Source organism: Psittacula echo, assembly GCF_963264785.1.
Source record: "Psittacula echo genome assembly, chromosome: 6".
NCBI lineage: Eukaryota > Metazoa > Chordata > Aves > Psittaciformes > Psittacidae > Psittacula > Psittacula echo.
In genome coordinates this window covers 34,818,595-34,842,545 of record NC_137743.1, presented here as the reverse complement: position 1 = coordinate 34,842,545, position 23,951 = coordinate 34,818,595, and positions in this window count along the sequence as shown.

The window sequence follows — 23,951 nt, the reverse complement described above, 5'->3', positions numbered from 1 at the left end:
TTCATCCAACCACTCAGATTACAAAAAAAAAAAACCACAACCCCAAAACAACAGAACAACCCTAGCAGCAACCATGGTTAAAATGACTGTTTCCTATCCCAAACTTCACTTTTAACTCGCAGAGCTCACAAGCTCTTCTCTACACATCCCTCAGCTTTCACACAGGTGCTTTGTCTATCACACATAAAATAAGCATTTTTAACAGCAGCTAAAGAGTTAGCTATATAGAAGGTGTAAGAAGCTTGAGACAAATATTTTATACTAAATAAGTTCTTTCTCACTAAACCATTTACACCTCTGATGTAATAGTTTTGTGGAGACCTATGGCTGATTTATTCATTTATGTTACTTCAAGGAGCCTGTTGGGGCCTGTAGGCACACATTCAAAAATAATTTAAAACACCGTGAATTCATCAGTAAGCCAGTGACAACTAATGGTAACACATTAGTTAAACCTGTGCCAACTAGAAATAACATGAAACTACCAACACTCGGGTTTCTTCTGGTTTAGGATAGATCAGTAAGCTCTGCATCATCTTGAGAGTCATAAGAACTCATATCTCCCACCTATATGATAAGTGATAGCTTTCACCTGATGTATCACCTCCCACAAGATGGGTTTCAGAATGCAAAGCCCGTGTCAACAAGTTAATATAAAGATATACTTAAATGAGGTGACTGCAAGTGATCCCTAACTGTGAATGTTAGGAGACAAAAGTTGTCACTTTTGCATAGGTCATCCCAAAACATTAATATTTACAATTCTTACGTGAACAAATTTTAGTTAAAGAGGAAGAGGAATAAATGGCATTATAGAAAAATAATGCAACATTAATTAAAGTCATATTTTATTTTAGAATAATCTACTTTCAGTTAAAAATCATGCTCTACCATTCGTAATTCAATGATTCTGGAGAACTGGGAGAGGAATGGGCACATAGGAGTTCAAGGCTCTCATGGTCGCCCTGAAGAGCATCTCCATTGCTACCAGCAAAGACAGAATGCTAGACAGATCACTGTATCACAGTATCACACAGTATCACAGTATGCTAGAGATTGGAAGGGACTTCAAAAGATCATCTAGTCCAATCCCCCTGCCGGAGCAGGAACACCTAGATAAGGTTACACAGGAATGTGTCCAGGCGGGTTTTGAATGTCTCCAGAGAAGGAGACTCCACAACCTCCCTGGGCAGCCTCTTCCAGTGTTCTGTCAGCCTCACTGAGAAGAAGTTTCTTCTCAAGTTTAAGTGGAACCTCTTGTGTTCCAGTTTATACCCATTACCCCTTGTCCTATCATTGTTTGCCACTGAGAAGAGCCTGGCTCCATCCTCGTGACACTCCTCCTTTATATATTTATATACACTAATAAGGTCCCCCCGCAGTCTCCTCTTCTCCAAACTATAGAGACCCAGCTCCCTCAGCCTTTCCTCATAAGGGAGATGCTCCACTCCCTTAATCATCTTAGTCGCCCTGCGCTGGACTCTCTCCAGCAGGTCCCTGTCCTTCTTGAACTGAGGGGCCCAGAACTGGACACAATATTCCAGATGCGGTCTCACCAGGGCAGAGTAGAGGGGAAGGAGGACCTCTCTCAACCTACTGACCACCCCCCTTCTAATACACCCCAGGATGCCATTGGCCTTCTTGGCCACAAGGGCACAGTGTTGGCTCATGGTCATCCTGCTGTCCACCAGGACCCCCAGGTCCCTCTCCCCTACACTACTCTCTAACAGGTCGTTCCCCAACCTATATTGGAACCTGGGGTTGTTCCTGCCCAGATGCAGGACTCTACACTTTCCCTTGTTATATTTCATCAGGTTATTCCCTGCCCAACTCTCCAGCCTGTCCAGGTCTCGCCGCATGGCAGCACAGCCTTCTGGCGTGTCAGCCACTCCTCCCAGCTTAGTGTCATCAGCAAACTTGCTGATAGTACACTCAATTCCCTCATCTAAATCATTGATGAATATATTAAATAATACTGGTCCCAATACTGACCCTTGAGGCACTCCACTAGATACAGGCCTCCAACTAGACTCCACCCCATAGACTACAACTCTCTGGCTTCTCTCCTTCAGCCAGTTCGCAGTCCACCTCACTATCTGATCATCCAGACCACACTTCCTCAATTTAGCTATGAGGATGCTGTGGGAGACTGCGTCAAATGCTTTGCTGAAGTCAAGGTAGACCACATCCACCGCTCTGCCATCATCCATCCACCGTGTTATTTCCTCATAAAAGCTCACTGCTCTGATTCAATAAGATATCTCTTATATTGTGTTAAGAACCAGGCAATACAAGCAGATATAATGGCAGGTGAAAAAGGTTTGTACTTATTTCAAAGATCCAAGCTGATGGAGATTTTAATCCCACCACTTCTTTGGCCAACTCTTCCACTTAAATAAAAAAACAAAATCAAATATTGAAAATATAAAATAATATTGAAAAAAAAATATAGACTTGCTGTATTCAGAGTCATCCATTTTCTAGAACTATGGCTGGAGTTTCCACTGTAGAAGGTCACCAAGCCTCATGGTAACAACTGTTGCTGGTTTTCATTAAAAAAGCTGTACCAAGAGGCAGCAGGAGAAAAGTCTCAACACACTGGTTTTGGGTAATCTTAGCTGCAGCTGATAACTAAAACACTCTATGTAAGGTGGAAGGATTTCACTGGCTTGTCTTGGAGGAGGCTTCTACCCAAGTTAAGGTTTTATTTTGCAAAATGAGCAGGTAAGCTATACAATGCACAAGCAACTTCATTCTTCTGTGATCAGCTCTGGGAAACGGCTCAATTCCCTCTCCCATTTATGCAGCACAAGCCTTTCTTCACTAGCCTGAAGGGCAAAACGGTCTCTTTCTGCAGCCTCTCCACAATCTTCTAAAACTCATTACTGGGGAAATTTAAACAACTAAAAGATGACTTAAACTTTTAATACATAATTCAACACAAAAATATTTTACCTGGATGTAAAGAAGTGGGGAAATGATACATTTACTCACCTTTTTGTGCTGTACTTTTACTGAGTAGATGAGATAATATATCTCACTGGCTGGTAATCTGCTGTTCTCTAGCTGAATGATATTTGCAAATGATATTGTAGTTTCTGAACAAAAACCCACCAGATCAAGGTATAGCTCAATCTGGTGAATAGCCTATCATGCTATCATGATCATAGCATGCACTGGGTAAAGCAACCAAAGAGGTTAACCAATGCTACGGGTGACAGGCTGTGTTACATGAGATAGATAAAAGCATTTATATCCTCATGCACTTCAGGACATGGAAAGACATAATATGACATAATGCTCTAATACCATATTCTGGGGTGGATTACTAGTGATGGATCTGATCCCAGCATTTTAAAGGAAGAACACCTAGAACCTGCCTTTTATTCTCAGACCAAAGCTGTAAAAGTTTCAAGAGAGAGAGAACAATGGGATCAGTAGTACCATTCACTCAGACATGAACAAGAGAAACTTTACTACATAATTAAATCTCAGTAGCAAATGATGAGGAATTTCATACCTGGAATAAAATCATGGCTCATAAAAGTTACCAAAGGAAAACTGACATGGTGGGTTGTTCCCAGCTGCTGCAGGAAAGTAATGGCTTTCTTTACCACGTTAGACATCTGTAGATGATTGCATGCCTCCACAACTCCCTTAGACCTATGCCTGATCTTCAGAAATCCTTCAAAACCAACTTTGTAGGGTTTGAGGTATTGATTCAGTTTTAAAAAATATTGGTTCCTTGAAAACTACTTTTTCCATCTAACACTTCAGGTTGCCAGCAATCGCAGGAAGCTCCAAAATTGTTTTTATACCATCAAACACTCCCAATTGCCAGACAAGTTTTAGAGCAGCCTCCCCCATTCTGTTGGTCAGCTTTGAAATACTGTCACCAGCCCTGGATTTCTGGGAGTTTGACTTGCTTTACCATGGCAATATAGTAAGACAGCAATAGCAAGTGAGACACTACACTACTGCACTTTGAAACAGGTGAACCGTAACAAGCCACCAACTTCTTTTTTTTAACGCTTTACATTATTTCTGGATATAATACAAGTGTGTCTAATTAATTCAAATCAAACTTCTTTTTCTTTTTAGTTTTGTATCTAGCATTACATGAGCCCAAATGAAAATAAATTAGGAGAAACTCAGTGCTTCCCTAACTCCTACAAAGGGCAGCCTGGCTTAAATGGATTGATGCTTTCAAGAAAATCTGAGAGTCGCGTGGATTGCATCTGTCATCCTCAAGAGCAAACATGGTGAGGAGAAAGGGAATGGGAAGAGGAACTTGCAAGCTATTCAGTTTAACTTTTTTTTTTTTTTCCCTGGACTGTTGAATATTACCCTAAATTCATTCATGCTCTGTTAGCAGCAGATCAAGTCCTTATGACTGCCAGCAAGCGTCCATAATTTGATTGATGTCTTCTCACCCATCTAGAAATCTGAAAAGAATCCTTGTAAGTGATTAAATATTTGATTCCTAGCAGCAAAAGAAATGAAGAAAAAACCTACATGAGTGTATAAATGGCAAGCCCACTGGGTTAGGTCCTAAGGTAGCTGGAAGTCCACTGCCTTTACTGAGCAAAAGCAGAACAAAGGTAAAGTTTCATTTTTGCTCACAACCATGGTGGCAGTGAGAAGACATTTTGACTCCTGGCACAGTAAATTATTTCCAGATCTGACAAGCACCACAGAACATTTCACAACATGGGATCACTGTAGGACTGGCTGCTGTGGCTAGTACAGAAGCTAGGACCTCTGCACACCAAGTGCTGAACAACCTGGGTTCCTAGGGAAACAGAAAGGGATCCTAATATGGGCAGAAACCCCTCTCTAGGCTTAAAAACAAGGTTCTTAGTGTTATATTCATAGTTAAAGCTAAATTCTTAACCACAGCTATGACCAAAGAGTGGTGATTCACTTTTTTTGAGGGGTTAGTTGAACCCATGAATTTGAAAGAGGATAGCTGCTATTTAGTGCAGAGACTTTTTAAAAGAAAATCAAGAAAAGACAGAAAAATGAAGACTAATGAGAAAAATTCAGAAGACCACTTTTTCTATAAATGATTTATTAGAAATGAAATAATCTGAAAGCCAGAATTCACAATCTCCCAACCAATCATCCATTGCATGTAAAGTTGCTGTCTTAACCTGCCAAAAGAAATCAAGTGTAAAAATGTAATGAAAGAAATGACACCTTCCTCTTGGACTTAAAGACAGTGTTTAGCTTTAAAAGTGTAATCTAAAAATAAACACCGCTGCTCACTAGTCTCATTGTATACTCAGATTCATTCTTCTTCATTTAATAGGAAATCGATCTAATATCCATTAGGCATCCAATAAATCCATTAGCCAGTGGAAACACTATTTTAATACTTGTAAAAAAAATATTTCTTTGCAGTAAGGAAGCAAAAGACATCTGGCAATTAACTGACATGCACAATCCATGTCTTTTTAGATTGTCATTATTTCTACATCACCAGCATTTCATACGTCAAGCAACCTCCATCTGATTGTTAAAACAAAACTGTGAAATAAAGTATACTTACAGGAAAAGGCAATTTCAATATCTGTGCCAAAAAGGCGACGCAATTGGTGTAGTGGTTGCACAAGGCTTCCAGTTGCAGCATACCTGGAAGGTGAAGAGTGACCATTCTCTCAATGGTAAATGCCAGAACATTTATTGGTTTGAATATCAATAATTCTGAGAAGTCTTCCCTGAACTGTATTCAATAGCATCCAAGGACTTCCCTGCAATGAGTGATAGCTACTGCAGATTCAACATAGCTATAATATTCAGAAAACTTCCTTCCCCCTAGGAAAAGGTTGTGATGCATGCACTTTCTCCAGAGTTTCAAGTTAAAGTGCCAGACATTTAAGGACCTAATGCTGAAGAAGTTTGCATACTGTGCTCTTATATACATACAAAAAAATGTAAATAACAGAAAAGGTATGCTATAAGAAATTTGTAGGTCAAAGGGCAAAAAACCTCCACTTTTTGACAGTGATAGTATTCCTGTGCTGAAGATAGTAGCTTAGACCTGAACACTGATTCTCAGAGAGCTAACTCTTCTGTTGGCATTCACTTCATAAATAATCTTGCAGAACAACTAAGCACATCTTGTCCTATAAAAACAAATACGATCATTCACATTTAGATCTTCACAAGCAGGAAAGAAAAGAGACTGCAAATCTCATTTATATCTCGTAGCTTCCTTACTACTCCTAGCTTAGGCATGCATTGCTCATTTGAAACATGTAGGAACACAAACGGTAGGGCTAAAACACACAGCGCATCTTGCTGCCTGGGAAACATCTCCACAAAAAACATAAATCTGGGCAGCCTGCATCCTGTCATCCAGGTAAGAAGAAGGGGGAAAAAATCGCTTTCTATTCTTCAGGCAATTCTGGAAATGGTTGTGGGTCATATGAAAGAGCCTGAATTCTCAGCTCTCAGATAGAGTGCAAATTCAGCTGCTGTCTTCCACAGTGGAAGAGAGAGAATATAATGCCACAGCAGGACATTCTTGAAGAACTTCTTTTTGCTCCTATGTATGTCATGATTGCACACTTCTTCTGCAAAGCGTTAGCTCACAAAGACAGGCTAGTCAGTGAAAAAAAAAACCAAAAAAGGAATTATACCTCAGACATCCTATAACTATAGTGATCAATAGAGGGAATAATGAATCAAGGTCTATCATCTCAAAAGTAGATTCACACTTAGTAAAAGGTTAACTGGAAAATATAGAGCATACTGTGGCCTAAAAGTTCCTTAATCAGTTTGTTACATTTCAGATTGTACCATGACAGTCCACAAATCAAGTGAAGGCCAAGGAGACTGAAAATCACTCTGACGCAATTGCAGGCTTCAGCAGTGGCAAAAAACTCGACAGTTGCGTCCCAATAAAACAAAAGTTGGATTGGCCAGAAATGCACTTTCCCAGCTTGAAGCTTGTCTTATGATCACATCCAAGAAAAAACATTAGAGTTTTTACTTCAGCACTTCACTTGCATGTAAAGTCACATTGAGGGTGATAACATTTTTCTCTGGAGCATCTCTCTTGTAAAATGAGCTTTACAAGTGAGTTCAGATGCTAAATATTTGTCTAAGAAAAGAAAGGCTTTCCACCATAGCCAATCTACCTTACAGTGTAATCTTTATCCAATAAAGCCATCAAACAGTACTTGATGTTCTGGCAACAAACGGATCTTGGTATCCTTGCTAGAAATAAGCTGGAAGAAATTTTTGCATGGGATTAAATAATATACAAATAATGTCTGCACCAACCTGAAAGATTAAGTTTAAATACAGTTTAAAGTAAAAAAAAAAATAAATTGTTGAGATATGTTTAAGTTAAGAAACTGATGAAATATAACAAGGGAAAGTGTAGAGTCCTGCATCTGGGCAGGAACAACCCCAGGTTCCAGTATAGGTTGGGGAACGACCTGTTAGAGAGTAGTGTAGGGGAGAGGGACCTGGGGGTCCTAGTGGACAGCAGGATGACCATGAGCCAACACTGTGCCCTTGTGGCCAAGAAGGCCAATGGCATCCTGGGGTGTATTAGAAGGGGGGTGGTCAGTAGGTCGAGAGAGGTCCTCCTTCCCCTCTACTCTGCCCTGGTGAGACCGCATCTGGAATATTGTGTCCAGTTCTGGGCCCCTCAGTTCAAGAAGGACAGGGACCTGCTGGAGAGAGTCCAGCGCAGGGCGACAAAGATGATTAAGGGAGTGGAGCATCTCCCTTATGAGGAAAGGCTGAGGGAGCTGGGTCTCTATAGTTTGGAGAAGAGGAGACTGCGGGGGGACCTTATTAGTGTATATAAATATATAAAGGAGGAGTGTCATGAGGATGGAGCCAGGCTCTTCTCAGTGGCAAACAATGATAGGACAAGGGGTAATGGGTATAAACTGGAACACAAGAGGTTCCACTTAAACTTGAGAAGAAACTTCTTCTCAGTGAGGCTGACAGAACACTGGAAGAGGCTGCCCAGGGAGGTTGTGGAGTCTCCTTCTCTGGAGACATTCAAAACCCGCCTGGACACATTCCTGTGTAACCTTATCTAGGTGTTCCTGCTCCGGCAGGGGGATTGGACTAGATGATCTTTTGAAGTCCCTTCCAATCTCTAACATACTGTGAAGTTCTCTAGCCAGGTGAATCATGGTATGCCCAGAATTCCACTAAATCTATTTTATCCTAAAAGCTGGATGGATAAAACTGACAGAAAAACATGCTGCTAAAACTGATCACATCAGTTGTTTCACCAACACTGATCATTCCTCCTCACTGCATCCTAAAGATGTATCTTTTACAAGGGCAGGTAGGGTTAGGACAAGGGGGAGTGACTTTAAACTGACAGAGGGTAGATTTAGGTTCAATATTAAGAAGTTCTTTCCTATGAGGGTGGTGAGGCACTGGAACAGGTTTCCCAGAGAAGTTGTGGCTGCCCCATCCCTCGAAGTGTTCAAGGCCAGGTTGAATGGGGCTTTGAGCAACCTGGTCTAGTGGAAGGTGTCCCTGCCCATGGCAGTGGGATTAGAACTAGATGATCTTTAAGGTCCCTTCCAGCCCAAACCATTCTATGATTCTACAATCTTGGACCACTAAATTTCTCTTCCATACTTGCCTTCAAGTACCTGTCCTACTTCAGAACTGAGTGCATGTTATTTTAAAATTAATTATAATAATAATTTAGCAGAGAACTTTGTCTAATACTGTAAAATCCCTGTGAACCTCATTAGGAATGCTAAAAGCTTGAATTCCTAGACCCAAAGTGGGTTTTGTCATCAAAACTTTAGCCACCTGCCAGAGCAGTCAGCAGCTGGTAGCCATCACCCTCATCTGGGTGGTCACAGATCAGCTGCTCAAGAGCAAGGGCTTCACCTCAGCGAGTGCCCCAGCCACCACCAGCAAACTGTTAGAGGGCAGGGGGCTGCAGGGTCATGCCAGAAAGAGAAAACGCAAATCCGTTGAAGTCACAACATTTATCTTGCAAAGCAGAATTATTTGTTCTACATTCCAGCTAAATTAAGGGGCAGGAATGCGTAAGGACGAAAATAAGGGATTTTGGTTATTGTCCAGCTTCTGCTGTCATATTGGGCTATGAACAGAATCTGTGTGCCTGCACAAGAGCACACTGTAATCCCAGGTGCGAGTAGTGATGTTGGGGTTTATTCCTTCAAGGATAGGCATAAAATAACAAGGAGTACAGGGTACTGACTGTCGCAGAAAACTTTCAAGGTGCAAGGAGGGGATCATTAATACTTGCAATACACATGCACAAAGGAAGAGAATTCACCTTACCCACACAGTCTTACTTTTGACATCACCAGAACTTTGAGCAGTTCATTTGTCATTCATCAAAGTGTTTCTTCATCACATTATTCTAGCATATAATTTTATAATTATTTCCCATTACTGTCTGTAATAATGTGCAACTTTCTGCACTGCAGTTGTATTTTACCACTGAACTCTAAAACAAACATCTTAATTTCAAATATACTCTGCCAACTGTGTGACACAGCTACTTTGAGATAGTTGTTGAAGAAAAATCAAGCGTAAATATTTACCTCATTAGTAACAATAAGAAGCTTGCAGTTAGGTAGGCACAATAAAAATTATCTTGAATCCTGTCAACATCTAAGTGCTTCCTACAATAATTTTAGAGCAACATGCAAAAATATAGAGGGCTAAACATAATACAGAACAACTCCCCTTTTCTGCATAATACTGCAATAGGTCTTCAGGGTTTGTAGCCACCAGAGAAAGGCATTAAAGAAGCACAACTTGCCAAAAGTTGTTTATTTGCCATTGGACAGCCGAAAATGTACATGTTTACTCAAGCTGTGCTGTGTGTTGTAATTATGATCATCAGCCCAAAGGACTGCTAAATTAGCAGAGCCAATAACATCAATAAGATCAGGGGTACAAAGAGACTCAGGAAGGAAAGGATCTGCAAAGAAAACTATTTAGTATGACACAGCTGCCCTCTGCTTCTACACTTTGTTGACTCAGCAGCTGTAGCGGACGTTGCTGACTGTCTGGTGTACACCTTCAACATAAAGCAATGTACGATATTAAATGGAAAAGCTCTTGTCTTAGAACAAACCATGGCAACTTTTGTGAGGTTTAAAGTATTTACCATTCTGTTTTACATGGCCTTGAATATCCAAAGAATCCTACTGCAGTTCAGAGATGGTACAGAAGTGGCATCATTTATATAGTTGAAGGGCAGAAAAGCATCCCAAGCCACAACGTTTAGACATGGTAACTAAAACTAGCAACTGAAGTCCATGAGTTCAGTCAGCTCTACATCCTAAAACTTTTAAACTTTTATAAGCTTGTATATTTTGGTCTTAGGGAATGTGATTGAATACTTTGTGATTTAAGAAAAAAAAAAACACAAAACCAAAAAACCCCTAAAACTAGGGATAGACTGAAAATTTCTTTCCCTGAAAAGAGCAAGGAAGAGCACAACTGCTTTACTCTTCAGTTCTGTAGTGCTGGTGAGATTCTCCTAATAGCCACCCTGTAACATTAAGGACAAAGGGTAGCAGGTTTCCAAGAAAAGGGCACCAGAGTTTCTCACCTCATTAACTCTGATTTCCAACTCATTAGGAAGTAAAAGACTAGGCTGTAGTTACAAAGACTTTTCTGCCAATGGTCAATGAAAAGCTAGTTCCAATGAAATAGTGCAAAAAACTTTTTAGGTCTCAAATTCTCTCACCTTTATACGACAGACAGAAATGTTCGGGGTTGCAGGGACAGGGTTTAGATACTTCTCACAGCACAGGTACTAAAACTAGGTCAATATCTGCCATTAAAAACACCAAAACTATAATGCATGGTGGAACTGTTAAGCTTTATCCTTCTAGTAGAAATTGGTGGCTCATATGCACCTATCCATATGTGGCTTCTTACAGTATCAACTTCATTGTTTTCACTCTATTTTGCTTTTTATTCTGTACTTGCTTAAAAAGCACTACCTAAACACTGGGTCCAAGACAAATGGTCTGGTGTAACAGAGACTGAAATCAGTCTGCAACTTTTAAATTCTGTGATTTATCTATATTTAAAGGAATTGTTGCATTTTTACATCTTTTGGGAAATCATGCACAATTAGCTGCAGTGATCAAAATCAGCATTTAGAGAATTATATCAATAAATAAGTCCTTCATAAAAGTATTCTAAAACCATAAGCAATCTTTCTGGTACATTTCAGCTCTCATTAGGAGGTAGCTGGAGGCTGGCGTCTAGATAATGCTGACCTTCAGCTGTGACTTGGTTTATCTGGATTAGCATCATTATTTGCTAGAACCTTAGAAAAACAAAAGGCTAATCAATACAAGGTCAAAACAAAAGTGTCACAGATGGCTTTGACCATTCCAAAAAGGTGACATCTGTCACCAGGAGTTACTGCAGGAGCTGGCACAGTGTTCCAGTGGCTAACACTGAGGGCATTTATGTGGGCAACCAGCAGGCAATATTCACAAGCCATTTCTCAGGCATGCTTAGTGACCGGTAGTGGCATGAGAGTGACAGGTCAGACTGATCAACAGAATTAAAATTATGTCAGAAAAAAAAAAAAAAAAAAAAAAAGAAAGATAAATCAACAGAGCAAGGAACAGAGGAAAGTTTTGTGAAGGAGTTTAATTCTTTGATACATTTACTCCAGAAGCTCATCTTCAATATGCTAATCTAAACATCATAGATGAAGCCAGAGACAGTCAGGATAAGCACAAGGTTTAAGCTATATAGTACCTCACATCTTAAGCAGTTTATTCATGTACTATCATTCACTGATAAACTAGGCACTCTGACAGAAAGCCTTGCCTGCAAACGAAGTGCTCTAATAGTAAACAAGAAGTATACAATACATCTCCCAGACAAAACTGCCAAAAAAATGGAGATGAGTATAATGGTTCACAGCGGATTTTTCTTTTTCCCCAAGCCATGGGGATCATCATTCTTACATTTGTTCCACAAAACTTTATGATGAGCATAAATGATCTTGCTCATGCAAGTCTCTTGCAGGGCTGGCATAAGAGTTGAACTTGTGCCTCTAGCACACACCTCCAGGCATCAAAAGGGGATACCATCCACAGAGGTCAGATTGGGAAGGGGTAAAGCTTTTCAGCACAAAAAGTTCAGAGCAAGCTGTGGATACTGAGGAACTTACATACCACCTAGGCGCATGTTCCCAAAGAAAGCTTTGAGGTACAACAGTATTCAAACTTAAAATTCAAACTCACCCTGGGATGCTCTCAGGGCGCGATCCAAGACATTCAAAGAGCATTATATTTTATATTACAAATACTGCTAAGCCACATCTGTTTATTGCACAACCATTATGCAGATAAGGATTCAGGACGAACTTGGCTGCCTTGGGGAAGGTCAACCTTAGACTTAGATTTTTGCATTCTGCACAAGGAGTTTTAGGCTAAAAAAATATATCAAGTATTTGTTTAAGGGAGAAAGGGAACTGGAATGTTAGTCTACATCCTGCTCCACCTTCTCACTCTGGGTATTTCATAGGAAATGGAAGCTTTGGATATCTACTTTGCGCATTATATTTAATTGGAGCTAAGTTTCTATGAGTTTCTGCTTTCAGAAAATGTTTCATAAGGCCTCTGGTTTTCATTTTTGTCATGGGGCAGGTAGGGAACAATATGCTAATCAAAGACCCTAGAACTACAGCTTCTGTAATTGGCAGCTCAGTATTCTCCCTAGCCTTAATTTATGCATACTGTTAAAAGGTTAAAGTTGGTCACAGGTCTCCTGTGACTGTCATCTGTGAAATAATGCAGTTGGAAATGCAGTTTTGGTTCTACTTCATCCCTGCCTGCAAATAAAACCACACATATTCTGCACATCTTTCCCCCTGAACATTGACACCTCCAGCGATATAAAATCCAGCAAGCAATGTGACAGCTGCCAAGGTCAATAAGAGTTATACTGAACTGCTGAGTAAGTGCTGGTCACACAAATCAAAGCTGTATAAGGTCAGCTTAACATACCCAAATCTGCAGCTCATTCAAACTACTTTTTGGACTGAGACATCTTTATCATTTTTCTCTTTCATGAAATGTTATACAACGAAATGTGATGAAGTCAGTTATTTCATGAAATCTTAGTATTGTGTTCTTTGTGTCAAGTTAATAATAGTAAACTGTATTGAAAATACACTTAACATTTTTGAGAAACTTAACAGCAATTTTAGGTGGGCAATAATATGAAGAAGAAAGTAAAAATAATGTAGCAGGAAAATTTAAAGACACAGTGGGCAATGCTATCTAATTTCGACCTAGATTCAGCTATGTAGATGAATTCCTAAATAAGGAAGTCTGTGTTGGGCATTTCCAAGGGTACTTTAAGCCTTCTGCCTTTGCTATAGTTATCAAAAAGATTTCAGTATTCATCCAAAGTTTCATGTTAACTTTTAGTTATCAAAACACATTCCCCAAGATGTTACCAATTGATTGGTAGGGATAATAAGGTATTTCTGGCAGCCCCAAGGGTTAGACTGCATTTTATGTCTGAACTCCTCACTCAGAGTCATAGACATAGAAACTGCTGCATCAGATCTGCAAAACTTGTATTTTTGTTTTGCAGTGAAATACTGAGATTTAGAACAAGTGCATAGAGAAATCATTCTGAACTTTGAGCCTTAAGTAAGGACTTCTGTGCCAAACCGTACCTGTTAGCAAGTATTTGCAGCTGAGCTGAAAAAGCCCTGGAAATAGAAATTGTTAATAGAAGCACTGCTGCAATTCTAACTGGATTGCTGTGACCAGTAACGCTCCAGTAATTACAGTGAAGTGTTAAAAGGGGAATGAGGACAGAAAGCTCTCCGTCATCTGTCAGGCTCTTGCTTACTCCTGGATTTTTCTCAGAGAATGAGAGCTACCAGCAGAAGGGCTCTGCAAGGGCTTCTGTCTTCCTTTATTCTACTTTAAAGTTGCTAATTGATCCTCTAAGGGAAGGTTTAGTCCTTTTAATGAAGTCTCTCCATTAACAGGGAGTCTGTACAAGAGGATGAAGGTGTGTGGGTGTGGGAGCCGTGCAACCTTTCATGCCGGTCTTCTCCGTGATGAGTCACAAGGCAGGGATGTTTGAGAACCTTCCTCACACTTAGAGAAACAGAGCTCATTCCCTGCTAGTAGCGGGGGGGGGGGGGGGGTGTTACTGAAGCACTGAGCTTTGTTTTGCCTGAAAGGAGCCTGGCTGACCTGAATTTTTCAGGTATGGGTATGATAGCAGGTCAAGGAATAAGGGAGATGAAGAGAGAACATTGTGCTGGAATAGTTGTTATCTTAACAGACATATTCATCCGTGTTGCAGGAACATAGCCAGTGATTGCTCTGCTCTGCAGTAGGACATTTTGCTTTAGATAAGCAAAATAAATATCAGGAGAAGCATCCCTTTTAAGATATTACCTTTGCACTAGCATAAAAATAACTTCGCAATAGCTAACTTTCTCAGAATCGTGAAAGCAAAAGAAGACCGATGGCAGTCACTGATAATATCAGTCACATCACTGCACAGGATACTGACAGCCTGTTCTGATCTGACTAATGGGTTAATTTTACTGAAGCACTACCAGACTAAAGAATAGTTTTATCAAGTGTTTCACCATTTAAAGCAGCAAGGCAGTTTGCCAAGCAAAATGGTCCATCGTTAAGAAAGAAGTGTTTCGGTTTACTCATTGCCTGAGGAAAGCACAGTTTAATTTAGGGCTAGGGCATTGTCTAGGAAACATTTCCATTCTTCTTACTCAAGGATACTGTAGTTACACCTACAAATACTACTAGCTTGTGAAATGGAAAGAAGCTTTTTTCCCCTTTCATCCATGACTCTTTTTTACTTATCTGTTCCTTCTGCTACCAGCCAGAAAGCAATGCCTGATTATTTTTAGGTATGTCCAGAGCCCTTTCTTTAAGTGTCAGTTCTAACAGAAACCCCTGGAAAGATTCTGTGTTTCCATTGGAAGTCAGAGCTTCAATCTGAGTTGAGTCAGGCTGTCAGTTTTTAAACATGCAATCTTTGTTTTTATAAGAATTTCATATAGGATTTCTACCATGAGCTATTACCACACCCGAGTACTTTTTTGTGACCCAATGGCACAGACCACTAGTGGCAGAAAGACCAAATGCAAGCTCTCACTGGGGTCCTAGAGCATTGCCCTCAGTAAAAGGCTGGTTTCAAGTACTAATCTCAGCACCCAGACTCATGTCTTAAGTCTACTCAAGAGTCTTTAGTTTTATTTTGATCATTTACATACATTTAAGGTCTACTCTAGTAAGTTCTCAGTACAAGGACCACTCAAAATCAGGAAAATTTCTCCAATCTTTGGAAATACTATTCATTTTCATTTTATATACATATACATAAGCTAAAACACCATAAATACCTATTTTTTTCACTAATTGTATGTAAGTTTCTGATAAGCTGAATCATTATTCTCTTCACTATAATACATTCAGTTTTCATTCAGTTTAAAGCTAACTTTCAAATGGTGTTTTTATGAAATTTTTGTGAAGCTAATTTTAGAGTCTGAAGTGAAATATTAAGGTATTTGGATTTTCTGCCATTCTCTTCAAATACCGTACTCAGTCCAGCACCAACGTAAGACTCATGTATAAACACAAGGAATACGAACCCCAGAAACAAATTGAAAAGGTGACTAAAAGACTACAGTGCATGACCAAATGCAGAAGTTTTCAATTTATGACCTACAGAGCCCCAGTGGTCAACAGAATAAATGCACAGGGCTGGATTGTATTGAATGTTCTTTCTCTTCAAAATGCAGGAAGGGTGCTGTTTCGTTCTGTCTCCAACCATTTTGTAGGCATTTGTGCAACTCCCACAGAGGACTACTTCTATGAAAATGATGTCCAGGAAACAGAAGCCAGCCGTAGGGCACTAAAACAATTAATTAGTGGGATTAACTCCACATCTCTCAGTCAACAAGTGACTGCAGGCGAAATTCTCTCCCAATCCTAACCCACTATATCACTGGTCATAAGTTGCTCCAAATGAGCACAGATGTCAAATAACATCACCTTTCCCAGTAGGCAACTGCTAACAGTGGTCATGTTTACATCAGTTTAGAGATATCACAGCCACACTCAGATAATGAGTCACATCTCCAGACTGAAGTGGAAACAGTTCAGCAGTGCTGCTAGACTCCATGCCTTTCTCACCTCCCTAAAGAGGGCTCAAGTGATCAACTGTTGCAGACTTAACCCATCTCACATTCTGCAATTATATCTGGAACTTCCTCAACAAAAGCAAGTGCTGTTTGGCAGGATCAAGTGCCCTGCATTTCTACATATGCTACAAGCATTTTGGCATCAAAGAGAACATGAGTTATTGAATCTCAACTCTCAAATTCGCTATGGGAATATTCTTTCAGTGCAGACCTAGACTCAATGGTCAAAATGCTCAGCAGGCCTAAGTTGGTGTAATTGCACTGAAGGCACCAGAATTATAACATTTATAGATATAAAGAAATTACCAGAATAAGGGATCAATTTTTTTCTAGAAACCCCCAGTGACAGCCATCTGTCTTTATTTTAATTTCATGGTCTTTGGCATGGCTTTGTTTGAAAAGAGGTTTTATCCCTGGATTTCCTGTCAGACTAATCTGAGCTGTTCAACATTATGCTACCTCTGGTGCTGCAGAACAAAATTTGAGAAGCAGCTTCTAGACACACACAGTAGTAATCACATATCTCTGGACGGGATCTTTTTAAACTTTCACTCTGATATTGTCTTGATTGCTTTGATTTTCAACAAAAGTTCAGTGATTTGCCTAGTACAGAGCCAAAAGAGCTTATTTTTGACCCTTTTTATGCTGTTCTTTGGGATTTTGTTGATAAATGACCTTGCAAACAGAGAACACACACTCTTGCGCTTGCAGCATAAGCCACACAAGAGTTATTGGCCACGGGGCTGGGGGCTGCCTGAGGCTATCTGAGCCTTCGTGTTTTTAGGTTTTGGCTGGCATATTCAGGCATACATAATAAAATAGATCTTTTATTCTAAAAATCAATAAAATGACTGATCTTAAGTCAGAAAACCATTTTGTTTTACTTTTGCCATCATTGGTTTTTTATTGCATCTCACGTTTTGTTTTTTCTTTGTCTTTTTCCTGCCAGACAATCAGTCTCAACTCTTTTTAGATTCAGCTTTCTATAATAACATTGCAATTCTTGTATGAAGGTAGTTCCTCCCCTGTCCTCCCCCCGTTCCCCTCCATTGCTGTTGCTGGTTTTGGATCTGACACAGGTTTTCCAACTACTTTATCCATCAGGCTGTTAAGGTTTACTCTAATAGGTAAGTAATGGTATGGTGAATATTTATGCCATTTAAAGACAAATTGCTTTTTTTTTTCAACACTCTGAGCTATATGGACCAACAAAATAGGAAACCAAATGAGGCAATGAAAGATAAGTTACACAGCTAGTTCGTGTGCTACTTTTTAATCCAGGTCTGGACATACGAAGACTATGCCAAAATTAATCTTAGCAGTTTCTTCTCTTCCACCTTGCTCTCAACTGTTCATTCCAATTTCCATCTCAATCTGCCACCTCCCAGGGATGCCACCTCCTGTGGTGCCACAGTACAGATCAATAAAATTATCCAAGCTAAAACCTACTTCACCCATATATTTCATATATGATCTTGTGACTTCCAAGAAGAACGAAGAAAAAAAAAAAATAAATAAATCACTCCTGAGCTCTTTGAGATCTTGCAAAAACGGCGAGTCTGTCTGTTTGTTACACTCAATGTTGTTAATACCAGTAAATGTTAAGCATACAAAGATCAGTTCCTGTATAAATCTTGGTTCAGGGATGACGGGCAAGCAGCTAGAAAACATGTTTTCCCGTCTTTTTCCCGTAATGTAAAACTTTTAGTAGAAAAGTGATAAGGATAAATGGCACCTATCCAACTGGATATATATTATATATAATATACTGGATATTATAGAAGCTGGTTTGTCTGAGACAGATGAGTCACTATTTATAGTGTCTTTAGTGTGTGCCTCACAGTATACTCTCACACTCAAAGACATGTTATTTAGGCAGGGTAATGTACTCCTCTTCTCCAAAAGAGAGAAATTTCTGCAGACAGGAAAAAAAAAAAAAAAAAAAGAACATCTCGAGAGATAAAATATTCCATACCTACAGCCATTCAAACCCTACACAGAGCTTGAGTACAACAGAACAAGAACACCAGGACAAAGCCAGGACAATCCTTTTGACTTTGGAGGATTCCAGGATGCTCGAAGGTGTAAGAGGAGCATCCAATAAAACTGTTGTTTCCTTGTAGAAACATTTAGAAACCCCCAGCTGGAACCAAAACCCCAACAAAACCACCTCCAATTTCTTCCAGCACACAGGGCTTCAGCTCTGACATACATCAAATAACAAGGTGAGAAAATACAACCCTTGTTTCATGACAGGCAATTACACCAGAAGCACTCCAAACTGAGGCATATAGCAGTCACATTCAAGCTAGCTTCAAGCTCCTTTCTCCTGAGAGAAAGCTGTGCAAATCTCCATACAGACTCAAAAAACCCAAATATTTCAGTTAGTAATGAGGACATACCCTCAGTGATCTTAAGTCCGGCAATACCAAGTAGTAGGTAGTGTGATTGTTGCCCTGGTAAGTTGACTGCAAGGCAGGGTAAGCCCCAGAAACTGAGGGTATTAGCATAGCCTGAGTATGCAGCAGCTGAAAAGCAACTATAGAATCTATTTCACTGATACGTGGGTGTACACCTAGTATTTTAGTTACCCAATGTGAAATTGCCCTTTTCACAGTAAAGCCCCAAAATAATTGCTTCTTCTTCCCCATTTCAAAGAAAAATACATTGTTACTATCGCAAACATTTGCTCTCAGAAGTCTCTGGCCCCTATAAGAAGTGTTTAGCTTTTGTTTGCCTAAACATTGTTATTATACTACATAAACTGCAAAAAATGGAAACAATGAGATGTTTTTAAAGCAGTTTGGATAATAAAAAAATAAAGTGTTCCATTCTGAAAAAATATTGCAATGGGAATGTTTAACATCAAAGCATTTGTCAATAAAACCCACAGACCTATCGCAGAACACTGCAGCCCTTTTATTTTTATTGTTTAATATTTCCAAGTCACTGCCATCAACCACTACAAACAGAGGTTGCAATGCTTTGTTTTCCTTTTTTTCTTATTTTTAAAAGCCTTCACAAAGTGATACCCCTCTTGAAAATACTCTGCAAAATACTGAGATACCATCATAAAGAAACCCCTACATTACCTTTGTGCCCTCATTTTCCAGAAAATACAAAAGCATTTAAAAATGTATTATTCAGAATGTTTCAGACAGGAGTAAACCCGTTTTATGTTTAATACTCTGCATGAATGATACATTGGAAAACTTCATAACAGATGTCTGCTGGTTAAATATGGTGGGTTTAGCAGCAGTTAAAGAAACTTTAAGAAAAAATATAAACTGAAATCTACAGTACAGGTGAGAAAACACGACTTAGGTCTGCACAGCACCTGTAAATCCTGAAAACACTGGGGTTTAGCAGTTATTATCAAAGGGCAGTTTGAATTTCCCAGGAGACACTGACATTTTTTCCAGCAATAAGCGTGAAACCTTCTCTTGTTGATTCTTACTGATTCCTTGGTTCTCAGATAACCTCAGTTAATAGATCTGGTGGTCTTATACACGTGCTCTTCATCCCAGGTTTGTTTTCATGGATGTCTCTGCAATAAGCTATTTTCTGGGAGTGATTCATTGCAAATACAGCTTCTCACATCATTTCTTTTGACTCCTTCCTCAAGGTAAAGAGGAATCTTGACAGTATTTTCACTTCAGTTCCTTTCAGATAATATTAGAGCTACAAGGATGAGGATGGTTATGCATATGAAAGCTAATGTAATGGGCTAACACCTGACTGTGCTGGAGGTCAGGCAGTAACAGATACTGGGACATGACTGTCAGTCTGGCAGTGGTTCATTAAACCTTCCTGCCCTATCAGAGTCCCCATATAGCAGCTTTCCTCTGACTCCAGACATCTGGACAATTTTTTTTTTCCTTTCTTTTAATTTTACTATGACATCTGCCTCCTAAACCATGAAACATATCAGCAAACTTTAACCAAACAGCAAGTCAAAGTCTTCCATATTTTCCTCTCATTCTAGCTGGATGTGGGGATTTGATTTTTGCTCTTCCATGGAAACTACGTCAGTCTGCTTTCACCCAGAGCATCAGTACTGGCCCTCTTCTATTGAAGTCCCCTGTAAGGAATGGGCATTAGCTTGTCTCTAACAAAACCAAAAGTTTCTCAGCAAGGGGTGGGAGGTACAGCAGGGCATTTAAACTTGGTGAAAAATCAAACATTAAGGAAAGAAGTGAAAAAAGCAAGGAGCAAAGAGGGCAAACAGCCGCAGGAGAGAAATAAGGATCTTGTGGCAACCAGAACACCCTGCCTCTCTCAGTGTTGCCTCAAAGATGTTAATGCTCAAGGAACAGAGACATGAGCATTGGGGTAAGCAGCCCTCCTTCCTGCAGTCCCTCCCCATCATCTGCTCCCCACAGGCAGGGCAGGTATGGTTGCAACCGTCTCTCCATCCCCAGATACTCTCCTGCCAAAACATTACACTGAGCAGTTTCATGAGGGAGAAGACTTTTGATAATCAAGGACGGGAGCAGGGATAGTCAACTTTGAGGAGGATATGAGAACAGAGTCCAGAACCAAGGAAGAAGTGGAAGAGAAATGGTATGACTTGATGGCACAGGTGAGAATAGAAAGAAAGGGGAATATGGAACACAAGTACACAGAAAAGGTTAATTGGTGCAGGAATAGGACAGCAATAAGGGGAAGAACAGGGATTCTGCTCTAACTTGCTCTAACTCATTCCTTCTGAAGGCTTCCTTCCCAGGAGGTATGGTGGAGGTCAATGCACAGCAGTGCTGGCTTTTGGGGTGATGAGCAGGACAAGCTACAGAGAAGGGGCCAGAGCTGAAGCCATAACCCTCAATTTTTGCCTACTGTTGCACATGAAGGTAAGGCTTTATCACCCAGGTACTCATGAGAATGATAGAGACGCCAGCAGCAGTGATGTCAGCAACTGTCTCTAGAGTGGCTGTCTCCTAGTGGCAGGGAGGATGCAGAATCCAGCAGTCAGGGTAGATGTGCTCCTGGCCTGACACAGTCAATCCAGAGAATCATAGAACCATAGAATAGCCAGGGTTGGAAAGGACCTTAAGAACATCAAGTTCCAACCCCCCTTCCATGGGCAGGGAAACTTCACACTAAACCACGTCACCCAACGTTTTGTCCAACCTGGCCTTGAACACCGCCAAGGATGGAGCATTCACAGCTTCCCTGGGCAACCCATTCCAGTGCCTCACCACCCTTACAGTAAAGAACTTCCTCTTTATATCCAATCTAAACTTCCCCTGACTGGTGCCACCCATCAAAGTGATGTCTCTCCAATTTAGAGACAAGGATGTCGTGTGGGACAGTGTCGAACGCTTTGCACAAGTCCAGGTAGATGACGTCAATGGCTTTGCCGCTGTCCATCAGTTCCGTAGCCCCATCATAGAAGGCCACCAAATTGGTCAGGCAGGATTTCCCCTTAGTGAAGCCATGCTGGCTGTCACCAAGCACCTCATTGTTTTTCATGTGCCTTAGCATGTCTTCCAGGAGAATCTGCTCCAAGATTTTGCCTGGCACAGAGGTGACACTGACTGGTCTGTAATTCCCGGGGTCATCCATTTTCCCCTTCTTGAAATCCACTGTCATTTCCATCAGAATTCAACAAAGAATCCAGAAGCACAGTGTTGCCTTGGAGTAGAGACTATCTTTTTCTCGTGACTGTAGCAAGGCAAGACTCCAAGGATTTTTAACCAAGCCCGGTTGCTTTCAGTTTTATGACACTTATACCCTTCATAGCTTCCCCTACGTGCTACCATTTCCTCTGCACTCTGGACTGTATTTTGCTCAATGATGCGTGAAAATGCAGACTGGTGCCATTCACTGCAACAATGAGTCAGGGTTTTCATTGGTGTCATCAACAGAAGAATCTGGCCATTATCTTCCTAGTCCACAAAGTGATAAAACACAAGACTGAATGAACCAGATGAGCTGGCCGTCGATCACTGATTTATCATTTCTTTGATGTGAAGATAGTTTATTGATTGAAATATTTTAATATAAAAAAATCACAATTCAGAACAAGAGTTTTATAATTGGCAATGAATCCTCAAGTGAATTTTATTGATCAGTTAATGTCTAGATGAGTTACAGGTGAAAAGTAAACTTGACATTAAATTCTAGTTAAGAGTGGCAGAGGATTCTTCATTGCAATGAAATGAATACTGAAGTGAAACTACACTACTTTTTTACCTTGTTGGAAAAATAAAAGGCTTAGAGGAACATTCAACCTCTTTGAAGTCTGAGGAAAATAGTGCAAGCTTTATGCAGCTAACACTCAGACCATTAAAAGAGGTTAGTGAAAGAGAAAACCTAAAGATTTAGCTCCATGTTCGAGCTGATTTACAATTTTATACCTTGTTGACCCTGTTGGGGTTCATATATCCTTGATGAAAAACTACTACTAAAGTAAAATCAGTCTTTCAGCAGAATGTTTCAGTTTTCCAAAATGCACAATTTATATTTTGGCTTTAGCTACATGGCACCACCCCTTAATCTTAGAGGAAGATGCCACGTAAGGCAAACTACACAAAGCAGAAAATCGTAAGTCTTCATGAACCTTATCTTGCACAAAGCAAATTCTATTGACCTCTGCACACACCAGCAGCTAACAGGAGCTGTATCCATTTGCACTCAGACATCTTTCCCTCTTTCAATTCCAGAGGAAAATCACACACAGTATTATTTCACACAGTATTATTGCAATAAGGTAAGGCATACCCAAGTCACAAGTCAGGCTGTCCTTCACAGCTGAACTGAAATTTCATGGGATTTTGTTTGCCTTCCAGACTTTGAAACCTCATGTTTCACTTTTTCAAGTCTGTCCATGTAACTTCCACTGCTAGAATTCTTCTCCAAAGCACTACCTTCATTGTATCAGTGTCACATTGAAAAAGCTGATCCGGGAGACTACAATTAGTATGTAACTCTTATCAACGCAACTAAAAATCATTTGGTAAGAAAGGATGAGTGACACAATCAATATTGTCATAGACTGGGGAAAAATTCTGAGGCAAGAAAAGAAAGAGATGTTAACTTAAAGGAACAGCAATTTTTAGACTGATAGGAAATACAGAATACACTTAAACACCTTATGAAGACTAAAGAACCTCACTGTCAGATAATTAAGTGGAATATGACACACCTATGAAATATAGGATATGTAACAGCTAAGACATTATAAACATTATAAATCATTTTAGGTATCAGGATGCAAGACACACCTGTCCAGTGCTTATTTAAATATACCTTAGACCTACAAGATTGTGGTCATACGAATAACATATTTAGTATGGCATCAATGTTAGAAAATAATAAAAATGTGACATTAAGAAAATTAAATATAACTGTGTTATAATATAGAGACTATAGAACTGAACAGTCACTATCTGGACTTTATATTGAGAATCTTATAAATATATATGTTCATTGAAATTTTAATAAGGCAATTGTGGCACCACAGGAGAATTTGGGGAACAGAAAGAAGCTGGTCAGCTTATACAATCTAAGCTCTGCTATAGAGAAAAGTGAAAAGGAAAAAGATCATTTATGGATTGTTTGTTAAGAGAACAAACAGTGCAATACACTAATATGCACACTTACCATTGAACTACATGCTGATGGCTCTATTTTTCTTCCTGTAAAAGACACCCCTGTATTTAGCTCAAAGATGGATCAAATAAGCAAAAATTGGAGTTGATCTTCAGAGGGAGAAGCACTGCACAGGTCTGGGATAAAT